General features: G+C 37.8%; 1 protein-coding gene and 1 long non-coding RNA gene across 2 annotated transcripts in view; one reads left to right on the plus strand and one right to left on the minus strand.

Moving 5' to 3' along the window:
- The window catches only part of LOC127850143 (uncharacterized), a 341,679-nt gene that overhangs the window by 154,224 nt on the left and 160,387 nt on the right, over window positions 1-27,068 (minus strand). The window lies entirely within an intron of this gene.
- Window positions 5,348-7,647, plus strand: LOC127850157 (uncharacterized). The gene is made up of 3 exons (XR_008035086.1): window positions 5,348-6,091; window positions 6,394-6,487; window positions 6,877-7,647. It is a non-coding gene; the product is annotated as an uncharacterized LOC127850157 (long non-coding RNA).

Genomic DNA, 27,068 nt, shown 5'->3' on the forward strand with positions numbered 1-27,068 from the left:
TGCCACCAACATCATTATTTCAAACTAATTCTTGGTCTTGCACTTCTCACGGGCAATAGGAATCAGCTGTTCAAGCCAATTATATAAGACACCACTGCCACCAACATCATTATTTCTAACAAATACTTGGTCTTTCACTTCTCACGGGCAATAAATATCAGCTGTTCAAGACAAAGAGAAGACACCACCGCCACCAACATCATTATTTCAAACAAATACTTGGTCTTGCACTTCTCACGGGCAATACATATCAGCTGGTCAAGCCAAAGATAATACACCACCACCACCAACATCATTATTTCAAACAAATACATGGTTTTGCACTTCTCACAGGCCATACATATCAGCTGTTCAAGACAAATAGAAGACACCACCAACACCAACATCATTATTTCAAACTAATACTTGGTCTTGCACTTCTCACGGGCAATAGGTATCAGCTGTTCATGCAAAAAATAAGACACCATCACCACCAACATCATTATTTCAAACTTATACTTGGTCTTGCACTTCTCACAGGCAATAAATATCAGCTGTTCAAGCCAAAGATAAGACACAACCACCACCATCATTATTTTTTAAAATTATACTTGGTCTTGCACTTCTCACAGCCATACATATCAGCTGTTCAAGCCAATAATGTAATACACAGCCACCACCAACATCATTATTTCAAAATTATATTTGGTCTTGCACTTCTCACTGCCATACATATCCGCTGTTCAAGCCAAATATAAGACACCACCGCCACCAACATCATTATTTCAAACTAATACTTGGTCTTGCACTTCTCACGGGCAATAGGTATCAGCTGTTCAAGCCAAAGATAAGACACAACCACCATCAACATCATTATTTCAAAATTATACTTGGTCTTGCACTTCTCACGGGCAATACATATCCGCTGTTCAAGCCAAATATAAGACAACACTGCCACCAACATCATTATTTCAAACTAATACTTGGTCTTGCACTTCTCACGGGTAATAGGTATCAGCTGTTCAAGCCAAAGATAAAACACCACCGCCACCAACATCATTATTTCAAACTAATTCTTGGTCTTGCACTTCTCACGGGCAATAGGTATCAGCTGTTCAAGCCAAAGATTAGACACAACCACCATCAACATCGATATTTCAAAATTATACTTGGTTTTGCACTTCTCACGGGCAATACATATCCGATGTTCAAGCCAAATATAAGACACCACTGCCACCAACATCATTATTTCAAACTAATACTTGGTCTTGCACTTCTCACGGGCAATAGGTATCAGCTGTTCAAGCCAAAGATAAGACACAACCACCACCAACATCATTATTTCTAACAAATACTTGTCTTGCACTTCTCACAGGCCATACATATCAGCTGTTCTAGACAAAGAGAAGACACCACCAACACCAACATCATTATTTCAAACTAATACTTGGTCTTGCACTTCTCACGGGCAATAGGTATCAGCTGTTCAAGCCAATTATATAAGTCGCTACCACCACCAACATCATTATTTCTATCAAATACTTGGTCTTGCATTTCTCACAGGCCATACATATTAACTGGTCAAACCAAATATAAGACTCAACCACAACCTATTTCATGATTTTAGGCAATTACTTGGTCTTGTACTTCTCATGGGCAATAGGTATAGGTATAAGCTGGTAAAGCCAAAAATATAACACCACCACCACACACATATTAGTTCAAACAAATACTTGGTCTTGCACTTTTCACGGGCAATACATATCAGCTGGTTATCCAAAAATAAGACACTAACACCGCCAACATCATTATTTCAAACAAATACTTGGTCTTGCAAAACATATACTTGTTCTTGCACTTCTTATGGGCAATACATATCAGCTGGTCAAGCCTCACATAAGACACAACCTCAATCAACATCATGATTTTATTAATAACTTGGTTTTGCAGTTCTCACGGGTAATACATATCAGCTGGTCAAGCCAAATATATGAAACAACCACAACCAATTTCATGATTTTAGACAATTACTTGGTCTTGCACTTCTCACGGGCAATAGGTATCAGCTGTTCAAGTTAAAGATAAGAAACAACCACCACCAACATCATTATTTCTAACAAATACTTGGTCTTGCACTTCTCACAGGCAATACATATCAGCTGGTCGAGCCAAAGATAAGACACCACCGCCACCAACATCATTATTTCTAACAAATACTTGGTTTTGCACTTCTCACGGGCAATACATATCAGCTGGTTAAGCAAAAGATAAGACACCACCGCCACCAACATCATTATTTCTAACAAATACTTGGTTTTGCTCTTCTCACGGGCCATGCATATCGGCTGTTCAAGAAAAAGAGAAGACACCACCAACACCAACATCATTATTTCAAACTAATACTTGGTCTTGCACTTCTCACGGGCAATAGGCATCAGCTATTTAAGCCAATTATATAAGACACAACCACAACCAAAATCATTATTTCTAACAAATACTTGGTCTTTCACTTCTCACGGGCCATACATATTAACTGGTCAAACCAAATATAAGACTCAACCACAACCTATTTCATGATTTCCAACAATAACTTGGTCTTGTACTTCTCATGGGCAATAGGTAAATAAGCAGGTCAAGCCAAAAATAAGACACCACCACCATAAACATATTATTTCAAACAAATACTTGGTCTTGCACTTTTCACGGGCAATACATATCAGCTGGTCAGCCAAATATAAGACACCAACACCGCCAACATCAGTATTTCAAACGAATACTTGGTCTTGCAAAACATTTACTTGGTCTTGCACTGTTCACATGCCATACATATCAGCTAGTCAAGCCTCACATAAGACACAACCTCAATCAACATCATGATTTTATTAATTAATTGGTTTAGCAATTCTCAAGGGTAATACATATCAGCTGGTCAAGCCAAATATATGACACAACCACAACCAATTTCATGATTTTAGACAATTGCTTGGTCTTGCACTTCTCACGGGCAAAACATAACAGCTGTTAAAGCCAATTATATAAGACACAACCACCACCAACATCATTATTTCTAACATATACTTGGTCTTGCACTTCTCACGGGCAATACATATCAGCTGGTCAAGCCAAAAATAACACACAATCACCACCAACATCTTTATTTCAAACAAATACTTGGTCTTGCACTTCACACGGCCATACATATCAGCTGGTCTAGCCTAAGATTAGACACCATCAACACCAACATAATTATTTGAAACAAATACTTGGTTTTGCACTTCTCACAGGCCATACATATAAGCTGGTCAAGCCAAATATAAGACACAACCACAACCAATTTCATGATTTTAGACAATGACTTGGTCTTGCACTTCTCCTGGGCAAAACATAACAGCTGTTCAAGCCAATAATATAAGACACAACCACCACCAACATCATTATTTCTAACAAATACTTGATCTTGCACTTCTCACGGGCAATACATATCAGCTGGTCAAGCCAAAAATAAGACACCAACACCACTAACATCATTATTTCAAACAAATACTTAGTCTTGCACTCCTCATGGGCCATACCTATTAGCTGGTCAAGCCAAATATAAGAAACAATCACAACTAATTTCATGATTTTAGACAATTACCTGGTCTTGCGCTTCTCATGGGCAATACGTATCAGCTGGTCAAGCCTCACGTAAGAGTAAAAAGACACAACCTCAATCTACATCATGATTTTATTAATTACTTGGTCTTGTACTTTTCATGGGTAATACATATCTTATGTTCAAGCCAACTATAAGAAACGGCTGCCACCAACATCATTATCAGACAATTAGTTGGTCTGGCACATTTCTAATGAAAGTAAGTATCAGTTGGTCAAGCACAATTTAATACAAAACCACCATCATCCTTAATTCAGGCAACAACTTTGTCTCTCACTTCTGATCCATTATAAGTATCAGCAGGTCAAGCCAAATATAGGTCACAACCACAACCAACATAACTTTATTTCAGACAATTACTTGGTCTTGAACTTTTCGGGGGGCAATTTGTATCAGCTTAAGCAAGCCAAATATAAAACAGAACCACAAGCATCAATATGTCAGACAAATAATTGGTCTTGCATTTCTGACTGGCAATTCCTATCAGCTGGTCAAGCCAAAGATAAGACACATTAACAATGCCAACATCATTTTTCCAGCCAATTACTTGGTATTGCACTTCTCACTGGCAATAAGTATAAGATAATTATGGCAAATTAAGACAAAACCACCACCAATTATATTTTTTTTACACAAATGATTGTTTTTGCACTTCTAACGTGCAATAAGTATTAGCTTTTTAAGCCAAATATAAGACACAACCACCATTAATATCATTATTTCAGACAATTACTAGGTTCTGCACTTCTCAAGGACAATTATTATCAGCTGGTAATGCCAGTTTGTATGTTGGTTTTGCAAATCGAAAAGGCAAATATTTTTGCAAGCAATGAAAAATATAATACACTGCTACCAAGTTACCAATATCATTATTTCAGTCAATATTAAAGTGAGTCTTACATTAATCAAATGTAATTATATATTATAATAAATGTATTACTAGCTATAGACAATACATACAACACATCACCACAATTATAATTTGAAACAATATTTTGGAAATAAACAAAGTGGGAAAAAGCTAGAAATAGCCATTAGAAATATAAAATATTTCCAACACCAGCACAATTATTTTGGTTAATAACTTGACAAATGATGAAATAACTGTAAATGTATTACACAATAAAACAATATTCACTTTTTGGTTCCCATATCTTAAGTAATTTTGGCAGGATTTAAAATTTTTTTTTACCAAGATAACAAATCATTATAATTCAATCTAAACACTTACAGACACTTAATACCTTAAGAATTAACCATAATTTCTACATATAAGCGTTCACAGAATGTGCGATATCTAAACGTTTTAAGTACACTTGTGGTAACACTTCAGTATAAACATATTCATAAAAATTTGGGTCCGGTTGTAAGCACATTGATTTTAAACAGTGACCGTTTTAACCTGTCAGGCCGTTTTACCTCGGGACCGTTTAATTTTTACCAGCAATAATTTTCACCATTAATGTCCGGAAATAACAACAATCCGAACAGTAGTTGTTTGCATTCTTGATGTAAAAAGTCATTTTGTACTTTTAATATTAACAAAACTACTACAAATTCAAATTAAATAAGTGCTACTTGTATCGGACATCGGTCTTAATGTTTTCACGGTCAGCGGGTTTGTAATTCTCACGGAGGTAACGTGAGAAATGCAAGACTTCCGGTTTATCTTAAGAAATTCACGGTCTTGCAATTCTCACGCGACACCGGAAGTAAACTGTACGATAGCAACTGAATTGTTTACATGAAATGGTGGAAGATTTAAATTTGACTTTAAAATATCATGTCTCAATTTATTAACACCAACACTATTCCATGTGAAATTTCACAAGACCAGGACACTTCGTTTTTAAATTTAAATGATTTATCGAATGTAAATGAACTTTATTATGAAACTTCTCACCCCGCTACTCAAGATTTGTTTGATGTGGTAGATGATTATGAAAGCACAGGAGTTTGAAATTCTATCAATATAGCTAATCTAATGGCTTAAAAAAAATACCCCTATATAGTATAAGACTAGTCTTTATACTATATAGGAGTATATTTTTTTTTATTTAGCCATTAGATTAGCTATATTGATAGAATTTCAAGCTCCTGTGATGAAAGTGACCTTGAGTCAAACCATGATGAGTCTGATATTGATATTGATATAGAAGCTGTCAAAAAAAACATCAGACACTGCGTTTATTGAAAAGTCTGAACTTCGTGTGGCAGAAGCTGATAAACAAAACAAATTTAAGGTTGACTTTTTAAAAATGTTTAAGCACAAGTTTAATTAATAATTATTATTATAAAAAAAAGTGTTATGTAGATAAATAACCAATAATTTGATATTCTACAGGTTGGGAAGTTACGGTCTTGGCGAACAGCATTTTCACTTTCAGTGTGACAACTGTTGCGGCCAAAATAAAAACAACATAGTCATCTGGTACCTTCTGTGGGGAGTTCTTGTAGGTAATAACAAGCCCTTAGTTATTGTGTTTCTGATAGCTTTTTTTAATGTTGAGAAATTAATTTAGCTAAACCTGTTGTTAAAAATATTTGTTTGCAGTAATGCAATTGCAAAATGGTAAAGCATGTTGATATGTAGTAAATATGTTAACACAAAAAATTACTCTGGTATCAATCCCAAAAGGAAAATTCTCTTAAAATAATATATTGAAATGAGTCAACATTTTTGAGTCAGTCAATTACTACAAAATACATATTTTAAATTGTAGCCTGACCTTTTTTAATAATTATTTTTTAACATTCAGGTTTACACAGAATCATCACACTAAGCTTTATGTTGATAAGACATACAAAGTTTACACCAGATTGGCACTTTGGCATCTGGAAGTCAAAGTGGAGGTAAATTCCTTATCACAGTATGGTGTATGTGACCTGCATGATCCTTCTTGATAAACCTTGTTTGCATTTCCATAGGTCTATCCAATTGTATAGTTCTGCCATGTAATAAAATATAAAAATAATAAAACATAAATCAATTTAAAATAGTGTGTAGGTACTTTATGTCTTGTAACAGGAAAATAAATATTCATTTTAATAGTTTCAGCTGTTTTATTGGTATGAAATTCTTGATATGGCAAACAAAATCCCATGCAAAATCATCCTTCAAACTTTGTAGTTTTCTATTACAACAACAACAACAACAAAATAATAATTTGATAAAAGGAAAACTATATTTTGCAATTGTTTCTTAATTAAATGGTTATCTTGATACAGAATCTTCAATGCAGAAATGTTGTCTGATGTCGCTGCGTCTGTGGGGTTATCGTCAAGGACGGGCCACAACATCCCCCAGCTTGTGGGGGACTCTTCCAATCCTGTTGTTATCTAAGACAGGAATGATTACCTTACGACATTGTTTCACCACATAAAGAATGTCACCAAATTTCATCAATTTCCATGTGTCAGCGGAGCATCCCGGTGTTGTGGAATGCAGGGAATTTAGTGACTCACCAGTAATCAGAATCACTCTCAGGAAGGTCTCGAAAGTGAATGTTAATGTGAGCTGTGACAACCTGCCATAAGAAATGTTTGCGAAAGGGCTTGATCTGGACCATCAGTGGTATTTATTTGAAAACATTTGTGAATTCTGTCGCATAGATGAACCAAAAACTTGACATGTCCGAAACGTGCTACTGGTGAGCAACAAAAAACAGACTGTGCCCCCCAAAAAAGAAGATGCATTAAGATGCGCATCTGATCTTCTCTGATGGTGCCACAACAATTACATACATCATGTATCAGTGTTTATTTTCGCCAAGGTATTGGGTGATATATTTTCCCACAAACAATGCAAAAAATCCTCTATTCCTAGGAGAGCTAAAACATGTATACGATTTCTAAATGTGTCAGTTGATATTGGTTTTGAAATGTTCAATGCAAACTTTTGTTGTTTTAATTGCTCAAGCTTGTTTTCAAGTTTTTTATTTCTCATATTTACAAAACAAAAATCATTTTTTCCATGTAGATCTAACCATGCAATTGTTTTCACTGTATGGACACAAACTGCCTATCAGAAAAACTGGAAAAAAATCAGTGTGAATATTGTATTTTATAATGTTTTACAATGAAAATCCTATATTTTTGTTTGTTTGCTACATTGTTTCCATAGTAACAAAAACAAACAATTTTTATGTTTAAGTTATTGTTTATTTGGTCTATTTTTCTCTATCAGAAATAATGATAAATAATGATTATTTCATTTACTGAAAAATTTAGTAGCTCTATCCAAGTGTTCTTTCAACCAACACTTTTCAATGCTGTGTTTTTCCATTCTGTTGTGTTTGAGGTTACATTATACTTATATACACATGTAACTGAATAAAAAAAGGAAATTGTTCATGGAACACACACATTATTGATTGTTATCGTTTAACTAGTTACAAAACAGTGAAATTAATGTTGTGTTTGCCTTTAAACAAACACTTGATTGAAAATACAATTCATAGATTTATAAAAGGCGTGATTGTGTGCTCTGGTGATTATTAACATGTAGATTCGTTACCATAGCAACACAAATGGTACATTTTAAATGTCCATGATGCTGTTGTCAGTTTTTTGCACTATAAATATTTATTTGACTAAAGGGAAGATTATTGTTTTAATAAAACAATGTGCTTGTTGTTTGAACATTTTCGTTGTTTTTTGTATAAAATGATAACTTTTAGTGACGGTAAAATGTAGGGTTGGTCACTTTGGAAGGTCATAAAATTAGTTTTGAATGTGATAAATAAAAAATCTATATCATTTTTGTGAACTACAATGTTCAGAGAATCCAAAATTGCCGAAAAGTCAAAATGTGATTTTTTGAACACAAGACTGATTTTCGTAGCTTTGGTCACATATATATAATATAACACTTAACTGAACTAAACATATATATAAATATATGTTAAGTGTTATATTATAACATTCTCTTTAAACTTAGTCTTCATTTTTTCTCTAAACCATTTTGAGTGTAAAACAGTGAATGACACTAACTCTTTGTTAATACATTTTCCCAAATGTTTTTGTCGTCAGCTAAAGTCTATTTATTTACTTACTGAATTGTTTATATTACATTCACGATGTGCACTTTGAATGTCCCTTTTTACCGAATCGGAAATACTGGGAAGCGTCGTCATCTAATGTTGTTAAAACGTGTGACCCAACCCTTTTGATTTTTTCTATACATTCGATAACATCAATTTGTATTATAACTACTCTATGCACTATGCATCATGTGTATTTTTGTATGAATGCATGAACAAAAGAAAATGCAATAAAATATTATTTAAGTAAAGTATATTGCCTTAATAAACGTGCGATTCATACATTGTGTACACACTGGCCTTACTGACCTGTGTACTAACGCGAAAGATATTGTGGGAAGCACTTCTTTTACGAATGAAAAGTAAAACCGAAAGTAGATTTGGTAATCGTGCTTCTGATAATCGCTATCAGTCTTTAAAGAGATTCATAATCACATTTAAACATAATTCTACCACGGCACGTGACTTGATTTCTATATACAAAGAAGGAAAACTACTGTTGGTTATCACCCCGATATACCAACGGTTGTTTAAAGTGACGTCACTTTGATTGTCCGCACACTATTTATGAATGAAGATGATTTTATTTATTGTGGTGACGTCACGTTTTCGCGGAAAAGTGGAGGACGTTCGGTTTATATAATTCTTATTTATAAACTTTAAATCGCGGATAACTTATTAATGAAATCGTGTTAGAATCGAAATAATCGACGGGTAACCGTTGGTTATTGCGGTAATAACCAACGGTATGTTGTTCCGATGCTTGTTATCAGAACAGAACAGAACAGAGTATTTTATTTTAGCTTAAGCATACAGCTCATCGCCATAAACATACATATGCAATAACAGCATGCGTGACAATTATATACAAAACATACATCCTTTTGAGGAAAGATCAATTTAAAAAGTAATGACATACAACATGTTTTAGTGAGAATGTCACATGGATCGGGTTAATACAAAGTGATCATGTAATGTTAACACGAAATTTAATAATTGTTACAAATATAACATTATTCTAAGCTTAATGTCTTTGTGGAAGATATATCATTTATACTACACATATAGCACATCTTCTCGCCCTCGTGGTTTAATTCCTACGCATCGGAACTCCATACCGTTGGTTATTACCGCAATAACCAACGGTTACCCGTCGATTATTTCTTTATCAAAGAACGTTTCTTTAAACAACATTCCGTTTTAAACACACAATACAAACGATTTTTCTTTTATTATTAACATTTTCATTCCTACGCAGAACTACTTTGGCGGAGACATAAATCCCCAAACCAGGAATATGTGATGCATCTTAGTGTAGAGGTGACAATAACGTAGTGACGTCACCATCCATGTATAGAATGGTGATTCTTACTTATACGTAAGCATTAGCTGAGTGTTATTTACCCGCCAAATACTCTACATGTTGAATATCAATTAACATCTGGCCAACCGTCAATCAAACTCGTAGCTTAATATCTATCGACCAATTATAGAGCGATACATGCAGGAGACAGTCGCTATTGGTACAATACTCCTGCTCCAAATGTATTTAGATAATAGTATTCTAAATAATTTTGGTGTGCAATTTCCATACTCTCTAAAATCAAAAGCATTTCTTTAAAGACAAATTTCTTTGTATGTGCACTTAGCGTAACTTCATTTTTTTAAACATTTCTCCTTGCACGTGGTAGGGAAAATATTGCTGTGTACTACAAATTCACTGCTGTGCTTAAACAGTCGAAGACTACATGAGAAATGAGGCAGTTGGCGGTCAACCCTCATCAACTGGAAAGAAGCCGGTCAAAGGATGGTCGCAGAACAGTGACGTTTAATTCGCTTCAATGTCTTTCTATCAGACCGCATGACCTATCTTTTTATTGTTTAAATCAATTTGGCTTGGAATGCTCTGTAAGAAAAGGTATGGTTATGAGGGTCTATATGCGCACAATTTTACACTTTCTGTTAACTTCATCGCTTTTAAATATATATAGATTTTTGAGGAAATCTTTTAGTATATTGTGACCTTAAAGTATATATTAAGGTTACATTTCTCTATTAAGTGACTACTCCATACTGCTACAAAGAAAACACTGCAGGTAGGAAACCTTTCGTTAAATAGCTAAATATTGTTAAGGCGTTTGAAATAATCAGTAGCTATGTTGTTTTTTTCCAGACATATACCGGTTCAAGCTATGTATTTACGACCTCCGCGCAGAGATTTGACTCGAACCAGCGTAGTTTGATTAAATCCCTGTCTTCAGAACCAACCACGTGATGAAAGTCTAGCCACGTTGTACAACAATGTTATCGGTGTTATTTTGACTATTTTTATTTAAGTTATTTATTCTTTTATTATAAACCTAATTTTATTAACTATAAAAAAAATACAGTGAGAAAATGATACTTCTTTTCATAATATAAATACTTAAAAAAATCCTACCAAATCTGGTAGGATTTTCTTGTAATGGCAAATATTGTTTGTGAAGGCAAGAAACGACAACTGTTTTAATCCTTATTTGTTTGAGTAAAAAGATAACTTTAATGTTTAAAGTATTTTGATTGTGTGTCGTTTTTTTGTTAAAGAAATGGTAGCGTATATGTTTAAACAAGCAAGTTGTTTGTGGTAACTACTTAGTACTGTAAGTAACTGGGTCCCATTTGGGCGAAGGTAACAATAACACAGAACAGAACAAATATATACACTTGTTACAGCTCATCGTTATAACAAATTCATGTAATTAAACATTTTAACATGCGTGAGATAATGAGTTGTTAAGATATTAATAGTGAGAGAGCTTGTACATCATTTTTTGTATAATGTTCTACAGAGTATATATATTATGGATCTCATTACCTGCTGTAACGGGAACAATTTATAAGCGTGCGTGCGCGCATGTGTGCTTGCGTGCTTGTGTGCGTGCGTGCGCGCATGTGTGTGTGTGAAATTTTGACATGGCCGATGTTAATACATGAACATCTTTACGAACTTATCCCTTTCATAACGGAAACCTATTACAAGATAGTTTGCCATAATGCTTCTACGTACTTAGCAATAGCCCCTACGTACCTACGTACCTACGTACCCTACGTACCTACGTAATAGCAATAGCCCCTACGTACCTAGCAATAGCCCCTACGTACCTAGCAATAGCACCTACGTACCTAGCAATAGCACCTACGTACCTAGCAATAGCCCCTACGTACCCAGCAATAGCTCCTACGTACCTAGCAATAACCCATACGTACCTAGCAATAGTCCCTACGTTCCTAGCAATAGCCCCTACGTACCTAGCAATAGCACCTACGTACCTAGCAATAGCACCTACGTACTTAGCAATAGCCCCTACGTACCTAGCAATAGCCTCTACGTACCTAGCAATAGCCTCTACGTACCTAGCAATAGCACCTACGTACCTAGCAATAGCCCCTACGTACCAAGCAATAGTCCATACGTACCTAGCAATAGCACCTACGTACCTAGCAATAGCCCCTACGTACCCAGCAATAGCTCCTACGTACCTAGCAATGACCCATACGTACCTAGCAATAGCACCTACGTACCTAGCAATAGCACCTATGTACCTAGCAATAGCCCCTACGCACCAAGCAATAGTCCATACGTACCTAGCAATAACCCATACGTACCTAGCAATAGCCCCTACGTACCCAGCAATAGCTCCTACGTACCTAGTAATAGCACCTACGTACCTAGCAATAGCCCATATGTACATAGCAATAGCAACTATGTACCTAGCAATAGCCCCTTCATACCTATCAATAGCCCCTACGTACAAGGCATTAGCCCCTACGTACCTAGCAAAAGCCCCTACGTACCTAGCAATAGCCCCTACGTACCTAGAAATAACCCATACGTACCTAGCAATAGCCCCTACGTACATAGGAATAACCCCTATGTACCTAGCAATAGTCCCTCCGTACCTAGCAATAACCCATACGAACCCAGAAATAACCCCTACGTACCTAGCAATAGGCCCTACGTACCTAGCAATAGTCCCTACGTACCTAGCAATAGCCCATACGTACCTAGCAATAGCCCATACGTACCTAGCAGTCCCTACGTACCTAGCAATAGTCCCTACGTACCTAGCAATAGCAACTATGTACCTAGCAATTGTCCCTACATACCTAGCAATAGTCCTTACGTACCTAGCAATAGCCCTCACGTACCTAGCAATAGTCCCTACGTACCTAGCAATAGTCCCTACGTACCTAGCAATAGTCCCTACGTACCTAGCAGTCCCTACATACCTAGCAATAGTCCCTACGTACCTAGCAATAGCAACTATGTACCTAGCAATAGTCCCTACATACCTAGCAATAGTCCTTACGTACCTAGCAATAGCCCCTACGTACCTAGCAATAGTCCCTACGTACCTAGCAATAGTCCCTACGTACCTAGCAATAGTCCCTACGTACCTAGCAGTCCCTACGTACTTAGCAATAGTCCCTACGTACCTAGCAGTCCCTACGTACCTAGCAATAGCCCATACGTACCTAGCAGTCCCTACGTACCTAGCAATAGTCCCTACGTACCTAGCAGTCCCTACGTACCTAGCAATAGCCCCTACGTACCCAGCAATAGCTCCTACGTACCTAGCAATAACCCATACGTTCATAGCAATAGTCCATACGTACCTAGCAATAGCCCCTACGTACCTAGCAATTGTCCCTACGTACCTAGCTAACGCCCCTACGTACCTAGCAATAGCCCCTACGTACCTAGCAATAGCCCCTACGTACCTAGCAATAGCCCATACGTACCTAGCAATAGCACCTACGTACCTAGCAATAGTACATACGTACCTAGCAATAGCTCCTACGTACCTAGCAATAGCCCCTACGTACCTAGCAATAGCCCCTACGTACCTAGCAATAGTCCATACGAACCTAGCAATAGTCCCTACGTACCTAGCAATAGTCCATACGTACCTAGCAATAGCCCCTACGTACCTAGCAATAGCCCCTCCGTACCTAGCAATAGCCCCTACGTACCTAGCAGTAGTCCATACGTACCTAGAAATAGCACCTACGTACCTAGCGATAGCCCCTACGTACCTAGCAATAGCCCCTACATACCTATCAATAGCCCCTACGTACCTTGCAATAGCCCCTACGTACCTAGCAATAGCACCTTCGTACCTAGCGATAGCCCCTACGTACCTAGCAATAGCCCCTACGCACCTAGCAATAACCCATACGTACCTAGCAATAGCCCCTACGTACCTAGCAATAACCCATACGTACCTAGCAATAGCACCTACGTACCTAGCAATAGCCCATACGTACCTAGCTATAGCTCCTACGTACCCAGCAATAGCCTCAACGCACCTAGAAAAAGCCCCTTCGTACCAAGCAATAGCCCCTAAGTACCTAGCAATAGCTCATACGTACCAAGAAATAGTCCCTACGTACCTAGCAATAGCCCCTACGTACCTAGCAAAAATCCCTACGTACCTATCAATAGCCCCTACGTACCAGGCAATAGCTCCTACGTACCTCGCAATAGCCCCTACGTACCTAGCAATAGCTTCTACGTACCTAGCAATAACCCCTACGTACCTAGCAATAGCTCTTACGTACCTAGCAATAGTCCTTACGTACCTAACAATAGCTCCTACATACCTAGCAATAGCCCCTTCGTACCTAATAATAGCCCCTACGTAACTAGAAATAGCTCCTACGTACCTATCAATAGCCCCTACGTACCAAGCAATAACCCCTACGTACCTCGCGATAGCCCCTACGTACCTAGCAATAGACCCTACGTACCTAGCAAAAGCCCCTTCGTACATAACAATAGCCCCGAGGTACCTAGCAATAGCCCCTACGTACCTAGCAATAGCCAATACGTACATAGCAACAGTCCATACGTACCATGTAATTGCCCCTACGTACCTAGCAATAGTCCCTACGTACCTAGCAATAGCCACTATGTACCTAGCAATAGCCCTTACGTACCTAGCAATAGCCCCTACGTACCCAGCAATAGTCCCTACGTACCTAGCAATAGCCCCTACGTACCTAGCAATAGCCCCTACGTACCTAGCAATAGTCCCTACGTACCTAGCAATAGCAACTATGTACCTAGCAATAGCCCCTACGTACCAAGCAATAGTCCTTACGTACCTAGCAATAGCCCCTACGTACCTAGCAATAGTCCCTACGTACCTAGCAATAGCAACTATGTACCTAGCAATAGCCCCTACGTACCAAGCAATAGTCCTTACGTACCTAGCAATAGCCCCTACGTACCTAGCAATAGTCCCTACGTACCTAGCAATAGCAACTATGTACCTAGCAATAGCCCCTACGTACCTAGCAATAGTCCCTACGTACCTAGCAATAGCAACTATGTACCTAGCAATAGCCCCTACGTACCAAGCAATAGTCCTTACGTACCTAGCAATAGCCCCTACGTACCTAGCAATAGTCCCTACGTACCTAGCAATAGCAACTATGTACCTAGCAATAGCCCTTACGTACCTAGCAATAGCCCCTACGTACCTAGCAATAGCCCCTACGTACCTAGCAATAGTCCCTACGTACCTAGCAATAGCAACTATGTACCTAGCAATAGCCCTTACGTACCTAGCAATAGCAACTATGTACCTAGCAATAGCCCCTGCGTACCAAGCAATAGCCCTTACGTACCTAGCAATAGCCCCTACGTACCTAGCAATAGTCCCTACGTACCTAGCAATAGCAACTATGTACCTAGCAATAGCCCTTACGTACCTAGCAATAGCCCCTACGTACCTAGCAATAGCCCCTACGTACCTAGCAATAGTCCCTACGTACCTAGCAATAGCAACTATGTACCTAGCATTAGCCCTTACGTACCTAGCAATAGCCCCTACGTACCTAGCAATAGCCCCTACGTACCTAGCAATAGTCCCTACGTACCTAGCAATAGCAACTATGTACCTAGCAATAGCCCTTACGTACCTAGCAATAGCTCCTACGTACCCAGCAATAGCAACTATGTACCTAGCAATAGCAACTATGTACTTAGCAATAGCCCCTACGTACCTAGCAATAGCCCCTACGTACCTAGCAATAGTCCCTACCTACCTAGCAATAGCAACTATGTACCTAGCAATAGCCCCTACGTACCTAGCAATAGCCCCTACGTACCTAGCAATAGTCCCTACGTACCTAGCAATAGCAACTATGTACCTAGCAATAGCCCTTACGTACCTAGCAATAGCCCCTACGTACCCAGCAATAGAAACTATGTACCTAGCAATAGCAACTATGTACCTACCAATAGCACCTACGTACCTAGCAATAGCCCCTACGTACCTAGCAATAGTCCCTACGTACCTAGCAATAGCAACTATGTACCTAGCAATAGCCCTTACGTACCTAGCAATAGCCCCTACGTACCTAGCAATAGTCCCTACGTACCTAGCAATAGCAACTATGTACCTAGCAATAGCCCTTACGTACCTAGCAATAGCCCCTACGTACCTAGCAATAGTCCCTACGTACCTAGCAATAGCAACTATGTACCTAGCAATAGCCCTTACGTACCTAGCAATAGCCCCTACGTACCTAGCAATAGTCCCTACGTACCTAGCAATAGCAACTATGTACCTAGCAATAGCCCTTACGTACCTAGCAATAGCCCCTACGTACCTAGCAATAGTCCCTACGTACCTAGCAATAGCAACTATGTACCTAGCAATAGCCCTTACGTACCTAGCAATAGCCCCTACGTACCCAGCAGTAGTCCCTACGTACCTAGCAATAGCAACTATGTACCTAGCAATAGCAACTATGTACCTAGCAATAGCCCCTACGTACCTAGCAATAGCCCCTACGTACCTAGCAATAGTCCCTACGTACCTAGCAATAGCAACTATGTACCTAGCAATAGCCCTTACATACCTAGCAATAGCCCCTACGTACCTAGCAATAGTCCCTACGTACCTAGCAATAGCAACTATGTACCTAGCAATAGCCCTTACGTACCTAGCAATAGCCCCTACGTACCTAGCAATAGTCCCTACGTACCTAGCAATAGCAACTATGTACCTAGCAATAGCCCTTACGTACCTAGCAATAGCCCCTACGTACCTAGCAATAGTCCCTACGTACCTAGCAATAGCAACTATGTACCTAGCAATAGCCCTTACGTACCTAGCAATAGCCCCTACGTACCTAACAATAGTCCCTACGTACCATCAATAGCAACTATGTACCTAGCAATAGCCCTTACGTACCTAGCAATAGCCCCTACGTACCTAGCAATAGTCCCTACGTACCTAGCAATAGCAACTATGTACCTAGCAATAGCCCTTACGTACCTAGCAATAGCCCCTACGTACCTAGCAATAGTCCCTACGTACCTAGCAATAGCAACTATGTACCTAGCAATAGCCCTTACGTACCTAGCAATAGCCCCTACGTACCTAGCAATAGTCCCTACGTACCTAGCAATAGCAACTATGTACCTAGCAATAGCCCTTACGTACCTAGCAATAGCCCCTACGTACCTAGCAATAGTCCCTACGTACCTAGCAATAGCAACTATGTACCTAGCAATAGCCCTTACGTACCTAGCAATAGCCCCTACGTACCTAGCAATAGTCCCTACGTATCTAGCAATAGCAACTATGTACCTAGCAATAGCCCTTACGTACCTAGCAATAGCCCCTACGTACCTAGCAATAGTCCCTACGTACCTAGCAATAGCAACTATGTACCTAGCAATAGCCCTTACGTACCTAGCAATAGCCCCTACGTACCTAGCAATAGTCCCTACGTACCTAGTAATAGCAACTATGTACCTAGCAATAGCCCTTACGTACCTAGCAATAGCCCCTATGTACCTAGCAATAGTCCCTACGTACCTAGCAATAGCAACTATGTACCTAGCAATAGCCCTTTCGTACCTAGCAATAGTCCCTACGTACCTAGCAATAGTCCCTACGTCCCTACGTACCTAGCAATAGCCCCTACGTACCTAGCAATAGCAACTATGTACCTAGCAATAGCCCCTACGTACCTAGCAATAGCCCCTACTCTTGACCATATACTGTCGTTTATGTAGCATGTTAATCTTTCTCACACATAAAATATATGCTCCGCAAATGTTTCCAATTGAATCTAAGTACTATAACCAATTATTTTAAACCAAACAAACAAAATAATCTGAATAAGTGGCATATGGCGACTATTGCAGGAACTGAAGTGAGAAGTTAGTTCATTCATTAAAACACTTACTCTCGCGTTATATGATTTATAAGTGAAAATGTATGAGCTGCGTTCTGAGAAAACTGGGCTTAATGCATGTATGTAAAGTGTCATCCCGGATTAGCCTGTGCAGTCCGCACAGGCTAATCAGGGACGACACTTTCTGCTTTTATGGTAATTTTAGTTTCAAGGAAGTCCCTCCTTACCGAAAATCAAATTAAGGCGGAAAGTGTCATCCCTGATTAGGCTGTGCGGACTGCACAGGCTTATCAGGGATGACACTTATTACACATGCATTAAGCCCAGTTTTATCAGAACAAGGCTCGTATATTAATAAAGTGTGTTATCCGATTTGTTTTTTAGTTAAAATATGAATAACTTTCCAAATACCTGAGTATACTTGCCATCGTTTGTTAAAACCAGAGGTTTTATTACATGTTCCTTATGTGACGATGAATACTTATCTTGTTATAATGGAACTAATAGTTAATCGGAAACACAATCAAAATCATTCAAAATCATGTCCACAATCAGAATTTATAATATATATATCATTCGTACTATATATCAAAATTGAATGTCAAAATTTAACATGACCTTATGCTTAGTTTTGCTTACATAGCACATAAAACAAAAACGTTGTAGAATACTATGTACAAACTGAACACGTGAATTGTGGCCATAAGGCTATTTTTGCGTTCCCTGAAACAATGGTAATCAATTTGTACATGCATTTAACCCATTTATGCCTAGCGTCTAGAAAAGCGGCCTTCGCAAACAGCATGATGCAGGCGTGTCATCAGGGTCTGCGCTGTTTGCTTAAAGGAATTTCTGTAAGAAATATTCTAAATATAGAAATAAATATATTAGACATCCCTAATTTTGAAAATAAATTGATCCAATTTAGAAGAACGGGAGAGTCCACTAGGCATAAATGGGTTAAAGTTGTTAATATAAAACATTGAAATATAATATACCACTTTAAAACTTGCATTACAGTTAAGTTATTGATTTAAAGTAATAATGCAGAGAGGAAAGGGCGTACAACGGACCAGTAACAGATAGATAGTACCGCTCACATCAACGTTTCTATTCAAGGGAGATTATACGATTTGCATATGTGTTAAATTGTGATTTATTGATAAAAATATGTTGCAATAACACAGAATAGGCAAGAACAAAAATACATTGCAGACGAATTTCTTAAAATACAGCAAATACAAATTAACGCCCCGATCCAATTGTGACGAAGATATTTTGTACATATTTTCCGCCAAAAACCGAAGCATTCATATTTTTATTAGGATCGGAGTTAGTGTTCGTGTATCGTATGAATAGATATTGTTGCAAGAAATTGAAATGTTCAGTAAAACTAAATACAGATTCACATCGAACATGCATGATATACATGCTGGCGAATTCGACAGAACAGACATTTTCGATTTCAGAATTAAATATCTGGATTATTTCGCATTTTGCGACACATGTCTTCTTAACTTTTATTTTAATTTATATTCAAATATATGTATAAAAAGTTGTTTACACATTTTATATATATTCATAAAGCGATTGAATGGTACTATAGAATGAGCAGTAACAAACAAAACAAGCATAAAAACAAAAATGTATCAGTCTGTACATTTATAATTTATCAAAACATCGGATCGGCGAGAATGGGAACCTATTGAAGCGAATATAAATTATTCGTTAATTTGTTCTATATATTCGAATGATGACGTTCATTATAATCTTGTACCAATATCTCAAAGAAGCGTGTATCATTAAGGTGGGAGCTTTTCACAAATGTGTGCATTTATTAAAGTTTGTCATTAAATGTTTTAATTGATAAATGTAAACACGGGAACTAAAAAGCTCCAGTCAAAAAAGAATAAAAGAAAAAAGTAATATACAACTGTTCTCGAACCACTAACGATAGGAGTAAATGTCTTGCGCTGAAACCAGTCGGCCATCCGTATTCACACAGTGTGAAATGTATTTATACTTTATACAAGATAAGTATTGATGCAAAGCATCAAATGGCGTCGGGAATTTCAGTGTAAAAGGCACTAAATGAAGTTACATGGAACGTTTTTTTTCTACTGTAAATATTAATATATTGGTCGATTATTTTAAACAAAATAGAAAAAAATACTGGTATAACCATTATTTATGATTTTGTGTTATAACCCCAAAATAACCATTATTTATGATGTTGTGTTATAACCCCAAAATAACCATTATCTATGATTTTGTGTTGTAACCCCCAAATATTTCATTGTTTATTTTATTTACATTGGTTTCCTTTTTTACTGGTATCCGTGTGCAGTTTTCATTAATGGAACAGAACTGTGTAGGTTTTAAAAAATCTGCTTCATCTTGTAAGCGTAATTTCATATTTGTCTCAACTCAAGGGGAGATGATTGTGAACTTATTCTTACGTTGCTCATTTACGTTAGGGGTTGAGTACTCATTGATATGGAAACACTGTAAAAGTTTGAAAAAAAAAAGAATTAAAAACTGTAAATTGTAGAAAGAAGCTGCACAATACTTTGAAATTCAGTAAATTATCATAATAGATTGATTGCTCCGATATTCATCATTTTCAATAGGGTTTGAGTAATACTGATATAAAAACAGTTAACAAGTTTGGAAAGATTCAGACGAAAGTTGTGAAATTTTTTAAACAAAAGGAAATTGTTTATTTTGTCAAATTTAATAGAAAAAAATTCTGGGCTTATTGTCCCGATGTTTCTCATTTTAAATGAGGTAAAAATGTTCATTGATATGAAGAAACTGTAAGTTTGGAAAGAATCTGATGAGAAATGTTGACATAATCACCTAACCAAAAGTTTTTCACTTTTATTTTTAAATTCATAGAGACATAATTCTTGACTTATGGTCCGATATTGCTCATATAGAGTTTGGGTTGGGTCCTCATTGATAAAACAAAACCTGTGAAAGTTTGGGAGCAATCAGATGAAAATTTTGGACTCAAAATTTCTCAACTTCTAAGGAAGATAACTATGGACGTAATGGTCGGATAATGCTATAGGGCCCATACCACCTGGATAGTAATATGTGCCGCGCTTCGCGCTCTATATGTGGTTCTTAAAAAAACAAACTCCGAGGAGTGCTTGACTCTAGAGAAACGGGTTGCTGGAACACAACTCTTCCTTGATAAGCGGCTGCTTCCTTTATCGCAACTCATTGTTACAATCAATAATACGTGTCGCGCTTCGCGCTCTATATGTGGTAGGGATAGGCCTATGATAGACAACCATAAAAATACATGGATAATAGATGTGTTGTTTGCATTTATTTGTTAATATAAAAACACGTGTATTTTTTATAAAATATTTAAGTGATGTAAGAAATTTTAATTAACGTTGTCACCACGTTTCATCCATTAATTTTAATAAAAATTTCCAATTGTAGTAAAATGTCTACATAAAATAAAGCTTGATTATATTTATTATACTGACTGAAAAAATGTCAACCGCCGAACTGTTCCGTTCATGCCGGATCCCGGGATTGAACCGGGGGGCCTTAAGATGACTGTTGCGTAAACAAATTCAGTCTAAAGCTCTCCCAACTGAGCTATTCCGGCTGACATTCATTTATGTACTGCTATTTGGTGAAGTTGTGTATAGCGATTGTCATTATATGTCTATTAATAGATTAATACATTGTACGTTTTCGTACCACTACGCCTTCCAATAAACTTGCTTACGAGATAGGTCGTCAAATATCGTACTACATTGATTCTCCACTAAATTAGCAAATTAGAAAAACCACAAAATAAATATATTTTGATTATGTTTTGTTTTTATACAAATCATCATTTGTTTTTATACAAAACCAGAAAGTTTCGCGTATTTGCCCAGTCCCTGTGATCTTTCCCCTATGATCAGTTGTGGATCAGTTATTAATTAAAACAATTAGCTTTGCATTATTGACAATAAATGTTGTAATAAATGTAATAGGCACAATTGCAGTACTTATTTACACTAATTTACACAAAAAATCACCACTATGCAAGATATTCTTAAAACAAAAATATATACATTGATCCGTAAATTAACTTCTCCTCCCATAAGCTAAGCGAAAAAAAAATCATTACATACTAGTCGCCGCCCTCCAGGGCGACGCCAATCAGGAATTATCGAAATGTCACAAAATATAACAATAGCAACAAAACACTATACACTATTATATCGTTCGTAACGCTTTATAATTTTCAGGGTTTTAAATCGTCAATAGATGCATGTAATCGATATTTTAGAGCATGGTAAATGTTCAGTTTAAACGTTTCCTCGCCAATATCAAAACTATAACGAAAATTAGCGAATCTGAAACTTTTTTCAATTCTGTGAAATTAACAAAGCGTGAAAAGATCCCTTTAACAATACGACAGTTATGAACAACGAGTGGAATGGTACCATATTCTAAGCATTCGTGTGGATTTATTTTTCATTCTTAGTTCTTGTCAACAGTATTTCTGCTCTATCAGCGTTTTGATTTTAATACAGTGGAAAATGTCTTTTACACTGAAATAAGCAATTAATGACTATAAAAACTTCTGAAAGTTAGAACATCGTGCTTGTCTGCGATTCCTCGATTGTTATCAACGGCTTTCCTCCGCTGTGCATTACTGGCCTGCCCTGAGCATTACCCCCGTCCACCGACGCCACCACCGGAATCCACTTCCCTATACCGGCGGAGCCCCGAGAAGCTTTGCCACCCCTTCCTGAAACCCGGAGAAGAGGCTGAGCGGAAGCGAGAAGATGATGGTGTGGTTCTGTTGATCGGCGATGCTATGTAGCGTCTGAAGGTAGCGCAGCTGAATGGAGGCCTGCGCCTCCCGCAGCACGTCCGCGGCTTCTTTGATGCAGCGCGATGCTTTCATATCGCTCTCCGCGGATATGACCTGAGAAAAATGACGGTTGAAAAAATGATCGACAAAAGCGATATAGCATGACGTAAATATTGGTGAAATCAATGATGGTGAAATAATCGATGGTGAAATAAATGATGGTGATATAAATGGTAGTTAAATACATGATAATGACTGCTTGACATAGAAAACCTTCTTAAAGAAAAGTTCGTATTCATCGGGGACGCCACTTTCCGCGTTAATTGTATTTTCCGTTTAATGCATGTCTCTTCTAAACAAAAATCCAGTGTAGGCGAAAAGTATCGTCCATGACAAGCCTGTGCGGGCTGCACTGACTAATATGTGCATTCAGCCCTATTTCCCAGAACCTCAGTGACTACACTTACAATGACGCCATGTACTTTTGCTCTGGCCATTCTGTGTGATTCGGCTTCAGCTGCCGTCGCTCTTTGCATCTGGACCGGCCGACGAACGTCTTTTCTAGGAAGATAATATCAAGACTAAAAAAGCTCATCGTCATTAATACGATCACCACCGTCATCATCATCTCCTCATTCCTCTTCACGACTTGTACTTCATTCTCATCCTTAAGGGTGTCACGATACGCTCACCTTACGATACGATACGTATCGCGGTACAGTGTGTACGATACAATACGTATCGCGATACGTATCGTCAGATGGAAACAACATACCCACCATTTAAAACCATTTTTTAATTTTATTTAAAGACCTCTACATATGTGTCATACAATATACAAAATACCATATAATGTCATGAAAGTACACGAATTGACAATTAGTTATTATTATTTACAAATCTAAAACTTTGATTACATATGAACACGAAATAATGAATATGTTTAAAAAATAAGGACTGCGTTAAGTTTCTTTTACTGCGATAGATTATTTAAGATAACAATAAAACGTGTTTACCAACTAGTCAAACTGGCTATCTTTGCTTGTGCCGTAACAAAACTCCAAGCGCAATTCATAGAACAAGTCAAATATTGCACCTTGTTTCGTTACGTTGGCGACACAGCACATTTTTGAGTGGTTGAAATTTCATTTTAATGGTTTCAAAGAATTTGCGAAATTCTCAGCGGAATCACAAAATTACAGCTCCTGCTTGGGAAATTCGTAGCGACTAAAGTCTTCATATGAAGCAAATGTTTATACGAAATAAACGCCTACCACTTTCTTACTGATAACACAAAATGCTTTCATATTTTTTATTAGAAGCTCGCTGGAGTGATTTCAATTAAACTTCCGCCATTTTTTGGGCGATTTACAGTTACTTCCCTTGAAATGCGTCATAGAAAATGACGTACGGTACCGTACGGACTCGGAGGCGTATCGTGAACCATACCGAGGGGAGACTATTACGATATACCGTCCCACGGAGTACCGTGACACCCTTACTCATCCTCCTCCTCCTCCTCCTCCTCATCTTCCTCCTCCTCCTCCTCCTTCTCATCATCATGATCATCGACTCGTAATCAACATCATTTTTCTGCATCATCAATATCCTCCTCCTCCTCCTCCCCTTCTCCTCCTCCTGCTCCCCTCAACCTTCTCCTCCTCCTCCTACTCATCATCATCATCATAATCATCATCATCATAATAATAATCATCATCATCATAATCATCATCATAATCATCATCATCATCATCATAATCATCATCATAATCATCAACATCATCACCACCATCATCATCATTTCAACACGCTCCACCTTCAGTGCCCAGTCATGCGTGGCTGCGTCCAAAGTCCTCTGAAACATATAGCCGTCGATATACCGAGTTGCTTATATAAGACTCGTTCTAGAAAACTGGGCCTACTGGAAGCGTTTAGGTGTCATCCCTGATTGGCCTATGTAGACTAATCAAGGATGATAATTTCTGCCAGAACAAAATTTTCGTTTAGAAGATACTTGATATAAACTTAACATTCTTAAAGCGGAAAGTGTCGTCCCCGTTTAGCCTGGGCGAACTGCACAGGCTAATCTGGGATGACAATTTAATAATTTGCATTAAGCCCAGTTTTACCAGAACGTGGCATATTTAACAAATACTATTACATTTTTCGTGGTTCGTCGGTCTATATGAACGTAATGGAGTTCGCATGAACACACACTTGTTCATTGATTAACAAAGATTTACCAAACACGATTTCTTAACAATATCACCACTTAAATAAAGGAAAGTGCAATAATTGCATTAAATAACGTGTCAGCGTTTAAAGTGTATTTAATACTGTTACGCCACAGTTTAAAAAAATCGTATCAAAGATTCAAAGTGATGAAAACAGTATACAATTTAAGAGAACTGTCTAAAATATGAACTTTTACACATTATTTAAGTTCCAAACTACCTAATCAAGTCATTTAAACACATTCTTCTTAAAGTCAGTTTTAAAAGAGTTCTCAAATATATGCGCTTGTAGTCGAACTGGCCACGTCAAGGTGTAACGTTTCTCAGCTTGTTACATATTTCGAAGAGAAGCATCGAGTGTATTCTATAATTGCAATCATTATCTGTTTTTCATATGTACTGTGCTCTGTGAAAAAGGGTTTTAATGCATGTGCGTAAAGTGCCGTCCCGGATTAGCCTGTACAGCCCGCACATGCAAATCAGGGACGCCGCTTTCCGATTTAATGGTATATTTCGTGTACAGAAAGTCTCTTCTTAGCAACAAAAAACAAGTTAAGGCGTAAAGTGTCGTCCCTTATAAGCATGTGCGGACTGCACAGGCTAATCTGGGACGACACTTTAACACATGCATTAAACCCCTTTATCACAGAGCGCGGCTCATAATTATGTGAGAAATATCGGTACAAAGCATCTTGGTCATGTTGTTCTTTAATTTGGACATGTCATCTTAATATTAATTTTAACTTCAATTGTCTGTTTTTGAAGACATTTCTCAATGTATGTGCCTCTTTAACCTAACAGCGTTTTAGTAAATCTACAGGTATGATTGAAGTATCTACGTATCTTTACTTAGGGTCTGATTGAAGTATCTACGTATCTTTACTTAGGGTCTGATTGAAGTATCTACGTATCTTTACTTAGGTATCATTATTTATGTAATGATTAAGTAGTTGTTTTTTTTTCTAAAGCATGTAAGACATTTTGCTTAAGATGTAAATTGTGTACGATTCTAGACTATTTTCTACAATTTCATGGATTATTTTACAATATCTGAGACTCGCTCTGGGAAAACGGGACTTATGCATGTGCGTAAAGTGTCACACCATTTCAGGAACGATACTTTCCGCCTTAAATGGGTTTCCGTTATGGACAGACTACCTTTAAACGAAAAAGGCAATCAAAGCCGAAAAATTTCTCCTATTAGCCTGTGCGGAATCATTGACGTCACTTTACTTTAAGAATGAAAGTGTCTCCTATAAGCCTGTGTGGAATCATTGACGTCTTTAGAATGAAAGTGTCTCCTATAAGCCTGTGTGGAATCATGGACGTCTTTAGAATGAAAGTGTCTCCTATAAGCCTGTGTGGAATCATGGGCGTCTTTAGAATGAAAGTGTCTCCTATATGCCTGTGTGGAATCATGGACGTCTTTAGAATGAAAGTGTTTCCTATTAGCCTGTGCGGAATCATTGACGTCACTTTACTTTAAGAATGAAAGTGTTTCCTATTAGCCTGTGCGGAATCATTGACGTCACTTTACTTTAAGAATGAAAGTGTCTCCTATAAGCCTGTGCGGAATCATGGACGTCTTTAGAATGAAAGTGTCTCCTATTAGCCTGTGCGGAATCATGGACGTCAATTAACGCTAATGCATTAAGCACCGTTTTCCCAGAGCTCGACTAATATAAAAAATATCTAACACTAACCCATACAACTGTTAAAGTTGTAATCTGGGACGACACTTTTCGCACATGCATTAAGCCCAGTTATCCCAGAGCGCGGTTCATATATGCCTACATACCTACATGTCTCGGTCGATCCTCTCCCTGTCCGACAGAACATCCGACAGTCCCACCGTCCCCAGCATGGTTCTCAGAGTGGTCGCCCCTAGCAGGCATGTGGATGCGCGCGCATCCTTGATGTTCACCGTAGCAACGGTCGCGTCGTAGATCCGCGCGTAAATAACTGCCTCCACGACAACGTTGACGGAATGTTTCGTGAGTATCTGACACGAAACATTATTGAATTGTTTGAATCAATAACGCTGTTCACATATCTGCAAATCTTCTATTTTATTCGTCATTTTGTGTGTGAAAACATTTAACACTCCTTCAAAAGATGATTTTTTG

This window comes from Dreissena polymorpha, chromosome 11, assembly GCF_020536995.1.
Source record: "Dreissena polymorpha isolate Duluth1 chromosome 11, UMN_Dpol_1.0, whole genome shotgun sequence".
Taxonomy (NCBI): Eukaryota; Metazoa; Mollusca; class Bivalvia; order Myida; family Dreissenidae; genus Dreissena; species Dreissena polymorpha.